Source organism: Ornithodoros turicata, chromosome 1 (assembly GCF_037126465.1).
Source record: "Ornithodoros turicata isolate Travis chromosome 1, ASM3712646v1, whole genome shotgun sequence".
NCBI classification, from domain to species: Eukaryota; Metazoa; Arthropoda; class Arachnida; order Ixodida; family Argasidae; genus Ornithodoros; species Ornithodoros turicata.
In genome coordinates, this window is record NC_088201.1 from 170,308,024 (window position 1) to 170,318,252 (window position 10,229).

General features: G+C 42.7%; 1 long non-coding RNA gene across 1 annotated transcript; it reads right to left on the reverse strand.

The window, feature by feature from the left end:
- Positions 1–8,464: 8,464 nt before the first annotated feature.
- Positions 8,465–9,754, reverse strand: LOC135372843 (uncharacterized). The gene is made up of 3 exons (XR_010416131.1): positions 9,713–9,754; positions 9,471–9,589; positions 8,465–8,486 (listed from the first exon to the last, which is right to left on the reverse strand). It is a non-coding gene; the product is annotated as an uncharacterized LOC135372843 (long non-coding RNA).
- Between the last annotated feature and the right edge of the window lie 475 nt (positions 9,755–10,229).

Sequence of the window (10,229 nt, forward strand, 5' to 3'; positions counted from 1 at the left end):
ACTAGCTTCCTGCCACTTATCGTATTTGCACGCTTACATGACGACCACGATTGCAAGGTGGTCCCTGAACTTTAGCCGTAAGAATGGGGGGGAAAAGTTTACTCATGTGCCAGCTGAAATTAGCAGCATTACCAACCAAATTGACAAGCAACAGTCAGTGGCAAGAAGGGTTTGACTTTTATGCAGTAATTGAACCTATGAAGGGCACATTGCTGTGACGTTACGATACGTGGTGCATCACTGTGTATCTGAGTAACACAAATGATCTTGCTTGCCAGATGGTTGAATGTACGAGCTCACTATTGTTTTCTTTTCTTCAGAATCCTTCACTCACTACAAGAGGATGAGAGGAGAGGAGCAGGGAGAGCTGCCAAAGGATGAAGCAAAAAAAGAAAAAAGAAACAGATTTGTCGTAAAATGCCTGAACGAAAAGGCAAGCCAGTTGCGTAGAAAAAATTAAAACTTTTTCTTCAACAAACAGGTGTTCCTTGCATAAATTGCCACTTAGCACACCCAGCCAATCAGGGAGGCTGTCATAACGACATCAGGTAGACGTCATGTCATCATCAGCATCAGAACGCCTTTGATGTCGGCATCAGCATCAGAACGCCTTTGACGTCGGCATCAGCATCAAGGCACCTCTGATGTCGACATCAGCTAGTTTTGATGTTAACATCAGCATCAGGAATGCGTCCCATATAACATCAGGCCTGATGTCGCTTTTTTCAATAGAGGGCCCCAAAAGAAGTTTTGGGGGCGTGGCTCGTAGGCACGCACAGGTATTGTGCATATGCTCGTCAGTTTCAGCAGGCACATCTTTGCAGCTGGATTGACGACGTCAACTGCTATGATGTTCCTTGATGGGTTTCGATGAATTTCTTTTATTCTTCCTGGAAGTTCTGAGGTAACATACCCGGACAACTTCAAGTGGTTCATCTTCGCTAGTTGCGCATCCCGTTGAATAGGTGCAAAGATGGCAGTCGTTCCTTCTACTGAGAGTATGCTTCTGTCATTCCCCGGGGTCGCTTTGCGTGGATGTTTCTTGGATGATCTCGGTGAACCCACCTTCTTCATCGCAAGTGGTATTGAGGGTTCTTGACGGATCGAAGCCTGTCACTGGCCTCTTCATGTTGCACTTTTGTATGTTATCCTCAATATTGTTATCGCTGTCCGCGGAATATGAATTACTTATTGTTTCTGTGCTCGACATGACTTCATCATTTCCCTATTCCATACTGTAGAGTGCACAGGCGGACAGGTGCGCGTGCAGGGCACCTTTTCCCGATAGCCAGGCAGTATATCGGGAGGTACTGGGAGTTAGTCGCAAAGAAGGTAACACAAACCTTGTCTACGTGTTCCTGTGGCTGGAAAGGAGTTAGGAATACGTTAGGCTTAAAAATGAAGAGCAGTCAAAATCAGTATTGCAGCACGTTTTTGTGCCAATAACTACGTTTTCTTTGTGCGTCTAGTTGAAGGTCAGAGGTTAATGATATCATAAATAGTTGTCCGTCTTAAACAGCACTAACCGTGTGCCAACATCCATGACATGTTTATGACATACGAAGGTGGTCAACATGCAACATAGTTTTCTGCAATGCTGAAGAGAAGTGCGACACCTTCTATGGCTTGTTGCAAGGAAAACTACTCAGTTAGTGTAGTGTTCGTATAGTCAGTGTACTGCCTCGCCGTGTTGTCACAATTTCACATCAAAAAGTTACGTTAAAAACATATAATGTTTCCGATAGGAAACATGATAAAGGTCCAGAGCGTAAACCCCGAGACGAGAGATAAGCAGGGACATTCACATACAGTGTGTCAACGATGTAAAGTCCTTTCTTGTCCCTTGTCTTGGGGTTTCGGTATCACGTATTTCTATCTGTACATACTGAAGCCGTAAAAAAGGCTACAGGCAGGAGTTGGCGTATATTGTTGGTGAAATCATTAAGATTCTCTAACCGTACCAGGAATAGAGTGCCATTGAACAATCGAGCGAGGAAAGAAACTATACTTGAACACATCAAAGCAAGAAAAGAAAGACAAAATGCTCCAGGGATGCGCACTACCTAGTGACGAGGGCTGTACAAAACAAAATAGGTGCAATACGGAACGTTGATCCGATCATGAACTATTAGGTACAGATACCTGAGTCTTTCCAAAGTCCCCTTGTTGCTAAGGGAGGCTAGATTTAACGAGTCACGGACGATGATGGAGAGAAATGTCTGTCATCGCCTAACTGCCCTTGACTGAACTGTTTTCAGCGAATTAGCATCCCTGTCGGTGTGAGGGTCCCAAGCAACCGAGGCGCAATCCAGAATTGGAAGCACAAGAGTTTTGTAGGCCACGAGCTTAGTGTTTACGGACGCCAGCTTGAGTAGTAACACACACCAACTTAACGCAACGAAAGTAACAAATTTAATTGACGTTTCGTCTCCCATACGGGAGACATAATCAGAGCTAGCCTCAGTGGCAGAATGAGGATACAGCAACTTCTTCCTCTATTTAACGAGGTCCATGTAGACGTCCTGAAGAGGGCCGCGGTACACACTGCATGCTGTTTTCTCACGCCGGATGTGCCATGATACCAGGAACTTTCGAGGTCCCCATCTTTGTTATCGGGCCAGTGTCTCCGCATTTTTGAAGTCGAACGTGTGACCTGTTTCCCAACAATGCTCGACCAGCTCCGTCTTCGACCTCGTCGCGTTCGTAGCCCTAGACATGTCGCGTCTGGGTTCTTTTATTCGTGTGTCTCGTTTTCGCCCGGTTTCACCCACGTACGTACGTTGTGTTGCAGTCCAAACAGCTTAGCCGGTAAATGACGCCACTTTGGGATTCCGGCGGCATAGGGTCTTTAGGCTTGGAAAACAAGACGCGGAGCCTGACGTGGGGTTTAAACATGGTTCGTACGACTAAAGGTAGAAGAGCCCTGCGAATAGATTCGGAGATACCTTTGTCGTATGGGACAGTTATCACTTTGTTGGAGCTTGGGTCTTTGTTTCGCTTTTCATTCAGAACCTGCTTCCGTCTGTTTTCAATAAAGTTAGCCGGGTAGCCACGTTTCATTAGCAACCGGGAGGTCATTGCGCTCTCCGAAGTGTGGATCTGAGGGTCAGAAGAAATGTTTTGGGCGCGTTGTAGTATCCCACTAAACCACAAACGTCTGTTAGACGTACCAGAAATATCCAAATATCTAAGACCGAAGGGAACGTCTAGTCAATATCTATTATACGTACAGTTAGAACGTTGTAAACGGTGGACGTTTATGGGACATTCATTGTACCCATGTTCTAGACATCCTCTGTGCATCCATTCAGCAGGTGCAGTGAACATATAATGGATGGTACGAACTCGTGAGACGTTTACGAAACGTTGTTTCGAATATCAATTTAATGGTAATTTTTACATAGTGCCAGAAGAAAGGGAATCTATCTTGTGAGAACGTGAGAAACTGGAGAACAAGCATAAGCAAGTTTTTCAATTGCTCGCGTCCTGCTCTCTGCAAAGTATTTAGGTAGCACTCTTCCGCCAACACAGGAAACATATCAGTTCGACAGCTTCACTCAGTAGGTAACCTCATCATAGACAATAGTCTGAGTTACAAACACAGTATTTGTCAGGAAGTTATGTCAGAAATGTTAGTGGGTAGTTGGACTCATTGCAGACGTACATATTAATTGCAGGAACGCATCCTCGTCACCGTTACAAACGTTTTCGGCCCCCACTACACTTAACAAACATCCTGCAACTATTTGTATTTTAGTACATGTTCCATACAGTAGGCCAACAGGAACCAATAGGCCGTGTCGGGTGGGGTACGGCCACCGACATTGCACTTGCGCTGTTCACACACAAAAAATAGCCGAAAAAGTAGATTTGCAATCCGCTCTATATTATCGTATGTTGATCCGGTAGGAACGTCGATAGGACGTATACCAGACGTCACAACGCCTTACAAACACGTGCACTGGAAGAGACAAATGTCCAGCGGGTACATCCAGAGGACATGCATTCATACAGTTATGAACGAGCTTCCGACGATCCATAGTAGATCCATGGAATGGAATGTGGACATGTCTGGATATCTACTAGATTTCTCAAATGTCCACTGTGTACCATCCTCTCGATATCCATTAGGCAAACGTCTAACGGAGGGTCCTCACGACAGAACGCTTGTGTTCAATGGGGTGATGTGAGTGGATCTGAGTCATATTTGCCAGCTTGAGCGTGCGCTTCAAGAAACCAAGCTTTCTAAGAGCTTTATAAGGTATAGCGTCGATGTGCACCTTCCACTTCAGGTCAGGAAAGAAGTGGACACCCAGATATCTGTGCCCATCAGCTCTATTAATTACGCAGTTACGAGCACAGTAACGGAATAGAAGGGAACCTTTGCTGTTTGTGAACGACTGCACATTTTGTTAAACTCACTTCCAATTGACACACCGTACACCAGTCAACAAATCTTAAAATGAGTGGTTAAGCGCCACCTGATCAACTTCTGATTGAATCCTTGAATACATTACAGAGTCGACTGCGTATAGTCTTATCTCGGAGGAAAGACACAGTTCACAACATCGTTAACAAATATTATGCAGAGCAGCGACCACAGGACGGAGCCCTGAGGTACCCCAGATAGAATATCACATATGTTGGGAACACCGCCTTCAGAGAGAGACGTACTATGAAAGGTTTTAAATGTATCCCGAAATTAATCGCACAGTGCGCTCGCTCTTAAAGGTCAGCTATGGCAATATCCCAAATAGTCGAAACGGTTGTGATATTCTGAAAGCCCACATCCAGCTCTCCCCAAAATGCACCTTCATTCTCTCAGTTCGGTACAGTACCATGTCAAAAAAATAGATAATTCATTCCGAAACACACATGGGCGCAGCCATTTTTATGACGTAGATGCACCCGAACGGGCATTGTGACGTGTACGCGCCTTCGTACTTGCCAGTGGATTTCAGCTACGGCTCCTCGCGGCTTCACGTATCTGTGCTTGAAGATGGCGGACAGCCGAGTTCCACCGTTCCGCGATAAGTAAACAGTGCAGCAGCTGCGAACTCATTCGCGAACCAACCTCTATGCGATGTTGTGACTGGAATTCGTCGTTTGTGTTTTGTGAGCATGTACAATTTGTATCAAGTCTCGTCTGCGTTAACCCCTTTACAGCACTTGCCCATTGTAGAGACTGACGTTTCGACAGCCGTGTTAGCAAGAAAATGCCGACAGCGTTTTATTCCTGCAGGAAAAAAATGTGCTGTGTATTTGAGAAACCGCACACTACTATGGGACAAGTTTTACGTACGATTTATCAATGTGCAACAGCGTCGACGATGGTATGTAACGACGAGAGACGTAAAACGAAATACAAATCACATTTTGAACTTTTTGTGGGATTCTGTGCATTTTCCAGAAGCTATCTTTGAATCACACCCCCACGCTGCGTTGTGTGGCACGCTACAAACTACTGCATTTTATGTCTAACATCTGGATATTGTTTGTAATGAACACCGTCGCACAAAACCATGCACACGAAAGCTCCAGTAGCCATGTGGTTGCACACTATGCAGACGCAAAAGAAGTACCAGAGCACATATTGCCACTTAGAAATTGTGTTTTTAGAAATGTGGTGCCTGAAGAGTTAGAGCATAGCATATATACTAGAAATCAGGTGCACCTTATCCTTCTGTAGAGTGCTCTTTCAATTCACAACTCAGCCCATGGGGTGTAAAAGTGGCAAGTATGTGACTTGTCGTCCCGGGTGACATCACTCGCCATCCTCGGAATTAATTCCGTGCTCAGGAATTATTGTACAAATCACTTTGTATGTAGGACATGTCTGCAGCATTCTCGATGGCCTCTTACCTTTACAGTTTGACACACGTTACCAAACCATTTAAAAAGGGCACACTTACAGGGGCCGTGTAATTTGAGTTTTTAATTTATAAAAATATAAGTATACAATATGTAATATGAAATTTATATAAAATAAAAATAACATTTATAAAAAGAATTTATAAAAAATAAATGAAAAGGCTTCATGGAAGCAATCCATTAGCATACCCATTGCACATGAAGCACAATTATATATGCTTGGACATCATCTAATTAATCTTCTGAACCATATGTGTGGCTGCATACGAAATTTTTTATGCACATGCTCCTACAAATTCCTATTCCTACATGTGCACACGAACAACAGTGAATATATGTGAAGTGGCAAAAAGCAGTGCTAGACTCTACCATCATTGTGCCCCTTTAACTTTTCCACATTTATTTCTGGTCAACAGGGAATATCTCACTAGAAAAGAAGACATTTGTGCATTGTTTGGCAAGCAAATAAATATATTTATTTACATTTTCCATCAATCAACAATGTTGTGACCTGGTGCAAATATTAATGTCAGCAAGGAAAGTACTTACAAATTATTCCTATGTGCTCAAATGCAGACAATTTGACAATTCTGAGAATGACAATTCTGTTTTTGTACCTCAGCACAGTACAGTTTCAAAATTAACAAACTGCACAGCATCAGCAATCTTAAAGTATCTCAAGAGGGGAGTCACATAAAGCTCCAATAATAGACTGTGCAAACAAAGCTAAAAAAAACAAAGTACTTAAAAAAATCTGAATAATCGGTTGTCGTTGTGATATGTACTACTATGCACAGTTCATGAATGGAACATGCTACCTCATTGCATTCCCTCCATGTGAGCACTAGCACAGGCAGATTTTTAGGTCGCTCTTTCCGTGTTTTTCTATTGTCTTTTTTTGTTTTCTGTTTTTGCAATAGCAAGCATGGCTATAGTGAAACACAAGCAGCCAAGGACAGGATGAGACATCTGCAATGCGACTGCTAGCTCTCAACTGATATGTTTATTAGCAGACTCTGGAATATACACATATATGCTGCTAAGCAAATGACAAGTTAACCAATAGAATAACAGACAAGAAAAAAGGGTTATATATCTTCCCCTCTCCTCATTCTATTTCACAGGCAGCCCTAGTATCATTCGGAGTGTGTCCGTGCATTCCCTTTGAGATAACGTATCTCAGACAGAAGCAACTCCAACAGCAGACTGCTTACACGTGCAACTGTCTTGTATTTCTCTAACCACTTGTTATTTAACCGCTGCCTTGAGCTGTGTGTTCTGGAAATTTATCCAGAATCCCTGCAATGTGTTGCCATGTTTCTCGAGGGCATCAAAAGTCTGTCCTTGGCTGCCTGTGTTTCACTATATCTCTCAGATACAAACTACCCCATTTCAACACAGTAGAAAACACAGATTTGTAAATAGCATCTGTTGATTGCACTGTACATACCCCTCATATAAAGGATCATAGTGGATACTACACCTCGTGCGATAATGTCAGGAACACAAAAAAGCTAGATTTGAAACCACTCTTACGTCGTAGTAGTAGTATTTGTGTGAAGCTACGCAATTCCTGTCCTGCAAATAATTTAAACGATATGTTTCATCTGTCACAAAGTAATTCACACTTGGCGGGAACTACCGGTTCTGAAACCTATCCCTGACATGTGTAGCCATCAGGGAGGAAACCCAAGGGCTGCGGTGGAAAAGACAAACACACACGGGCTATGTTCTCAATGTGTGTCAGCTGCTCTGGCTACTAAGAAGAACATGTTCCAAATTAATATAACATGGCTTGACATCATACGCCGGCGAAAGCTAACCAATAAAATTAGTAGTTAAATGTACAATACGTAAACACTTTCCATAACATGACAGTTCCCTTTCTGCATTTATGCGCTACCATTCAACCCACATAAACAGTGTACTGAATTTTTTTATTGCATTACACGTCGTTTGACAGAACTTGAACAAGATTACATAGCACACGATAGAAGTAGAGTGAACATAATGTGCAGAAAAAATGGCTAGGAAGCAAGTGAGCTGGTGAAGATGATGCATATGTAAAACCCCGAGACTAGGGAACACAAAGGGACGTGTTTGTGTTTGTCCCTTCGTGTTCCTAGTCTTGGGGTTTTACATCATGCATAATGTGCAGCCTTCCATTCACGCTTAATGGCCGTGGCAGTAATGCCTGAAGGCCACTGCTAAGTTGTGTTGAGAAACACCACTTTATGTTTTCCATGTCTAAATGAAACGTACCTGACCTGATCCAAATTAACCGTTCTGAGCCTGGAACACACAAAGAGAAAAACGCAACACACGCCACAACATTAACATATAGACAAATGAGCTGTGGCGAGCTCCACCTGTGGAAAAAGTCAACAAGTAATTCACCAAAACTCAATGAGCGCCTGAAATGTAACATCTCTGACTGGTAGCAGGACGGTCCACGTTCAATTCCTGGTGCTAGCACTGACTGGCTTTTTCATGAATTATTTGTTGAAGTTTCGATGTACTTGAGAACCATTCGTCAACCATTGTATCCTCATGAGGTGATGAGGGTTTGTCATCTCAAAGAGACTCCCTTTCTGTGTCCTTATGGATGCTCATCACTGCAGAAAAAAAAGAAAGAAAAAGCATTTAATGACAAGAAATGGATAGTCGTATTTAATGTATAATGATTGTGCACAACAGAAAGAAGACTTTCGCACAGAAGGCTGTACTTCTTGAGATCTAACATCAAGTTACAAAATTCCAGAATATATGACATGTTGTAAGGTAGAGAATAAGTAGAGTTATTGAGTTGTCGAGTTGAGTTGAGGGGGGAGTTGTACCCCCTGTTTATTTTATTATATATGATTGTGTAATTATTTTTATGTCTGTAGCAACCGTCGCTCTCTACATTACAACATGTTTTATATATTCTGGGAGTTTGTAACTTCATGCTAGACATTAACAAGAGCAGCCTTGTGCACTAAAGTCTCGTCCCATTAAAATTTAGATGCTCTCAACAGTCTTCTTTCTGTTGTGAATCTCTATCGCAGCATACCTACACATTGCTGTTCTACGTACCGTGACTTTGCAGTAAGAGTATGGACTTTGGGTAAAAAGACTACACAGCACTGCTCAGGTATTTTTGCCTATCAAACAGTATGTATGTATGCAGTATGCACACAGTATTTGTGCACCAGACCCACTAAAAATGTAGTGAATGTGGCATTGCCCACGGTAATGCACCAAGTTCAACACAATTATTGTAGAATCCAGGTATTTTAGCTTACATGTCAAGCCAGTACCACATCCAGTGTGAAGTTGTGACAAATAAATAGTTTCGATTTTTCTAAGCTCTCAGAACACAGACAGTGAATTAATAAGAGTAGACAATGTTAACATGAATTTTGAGCTATTCTTCAATTAAAGGTTCACAGATAGTAAAGGCACCTTCCTCAATGGACGTTGATGACACTGAAAATTCTAAAACGTTATCAGAGGCGACATCAGCTTCTGTGTGTCAAAGGATTGTATGTCCAACAGTAATCCAACTAACAGTAACGAAAATGTGCAAAAGACAAATTAACTGAACTAATCTAACGTACCTTCTATATCAGACAGTGAAGCTTGTAACAGCCCATCCACAGGAACCAGTGTCCAGACAGCAAAAGTGCTTGAACTGGGAGATAGCAGCTAATCGGAATGGCGACCTTTGTTTTCCACCCTGAAAGCACAGGTTGTAACTTTGAGGGCAGATTTAAAAGTGGTGTCAAGATGTCTGCATGCGAGTGCACATGAAAAGTTGAACATAGGTGAATACTCAAATTATAACATCACACTGTCGTACCTGTTGGTGGAGGTAGACTGCAACTAACGTGCCAGCAATTTCTTCATGAGCATGCTTCATTTCCGCCTTCAGCGTGCACCTGTGACAATTCAGAAGTTAGATTATCAATACTATTGTGTTGTTAATCGTGGTTATATCAGAGTAAGCGCAGTAGGACAGCTGCACAATCGATTCATTAGGCTTGCTATTTTTTTGTATCTGAACCTCGACTTACCTTTTTTGCTCTCGTTTTTTGCCTTGATCCTCCGTGGCACGTTCAAAATGTTGTGCGTCGGGCACCTCAGATTTTCATCCGACGATTTCGTGCCGATATTCCCAATTGCCTCTGGAGTCGCGCGTAACCTATCATAACATTCGTTGACGAAATCCTTGCAGTGGAAATTAGCAGGCACCACTGTCAGCCAAGAGCTTCGCACTGCTTGGTCTTTTGGCAGCTTATAAAAGGTAACACTTGAATGCTCCGATGAATTGTTCTAACAGCGTAGCACGTAGCACCGTCGCTTCTTCGACAACTTCG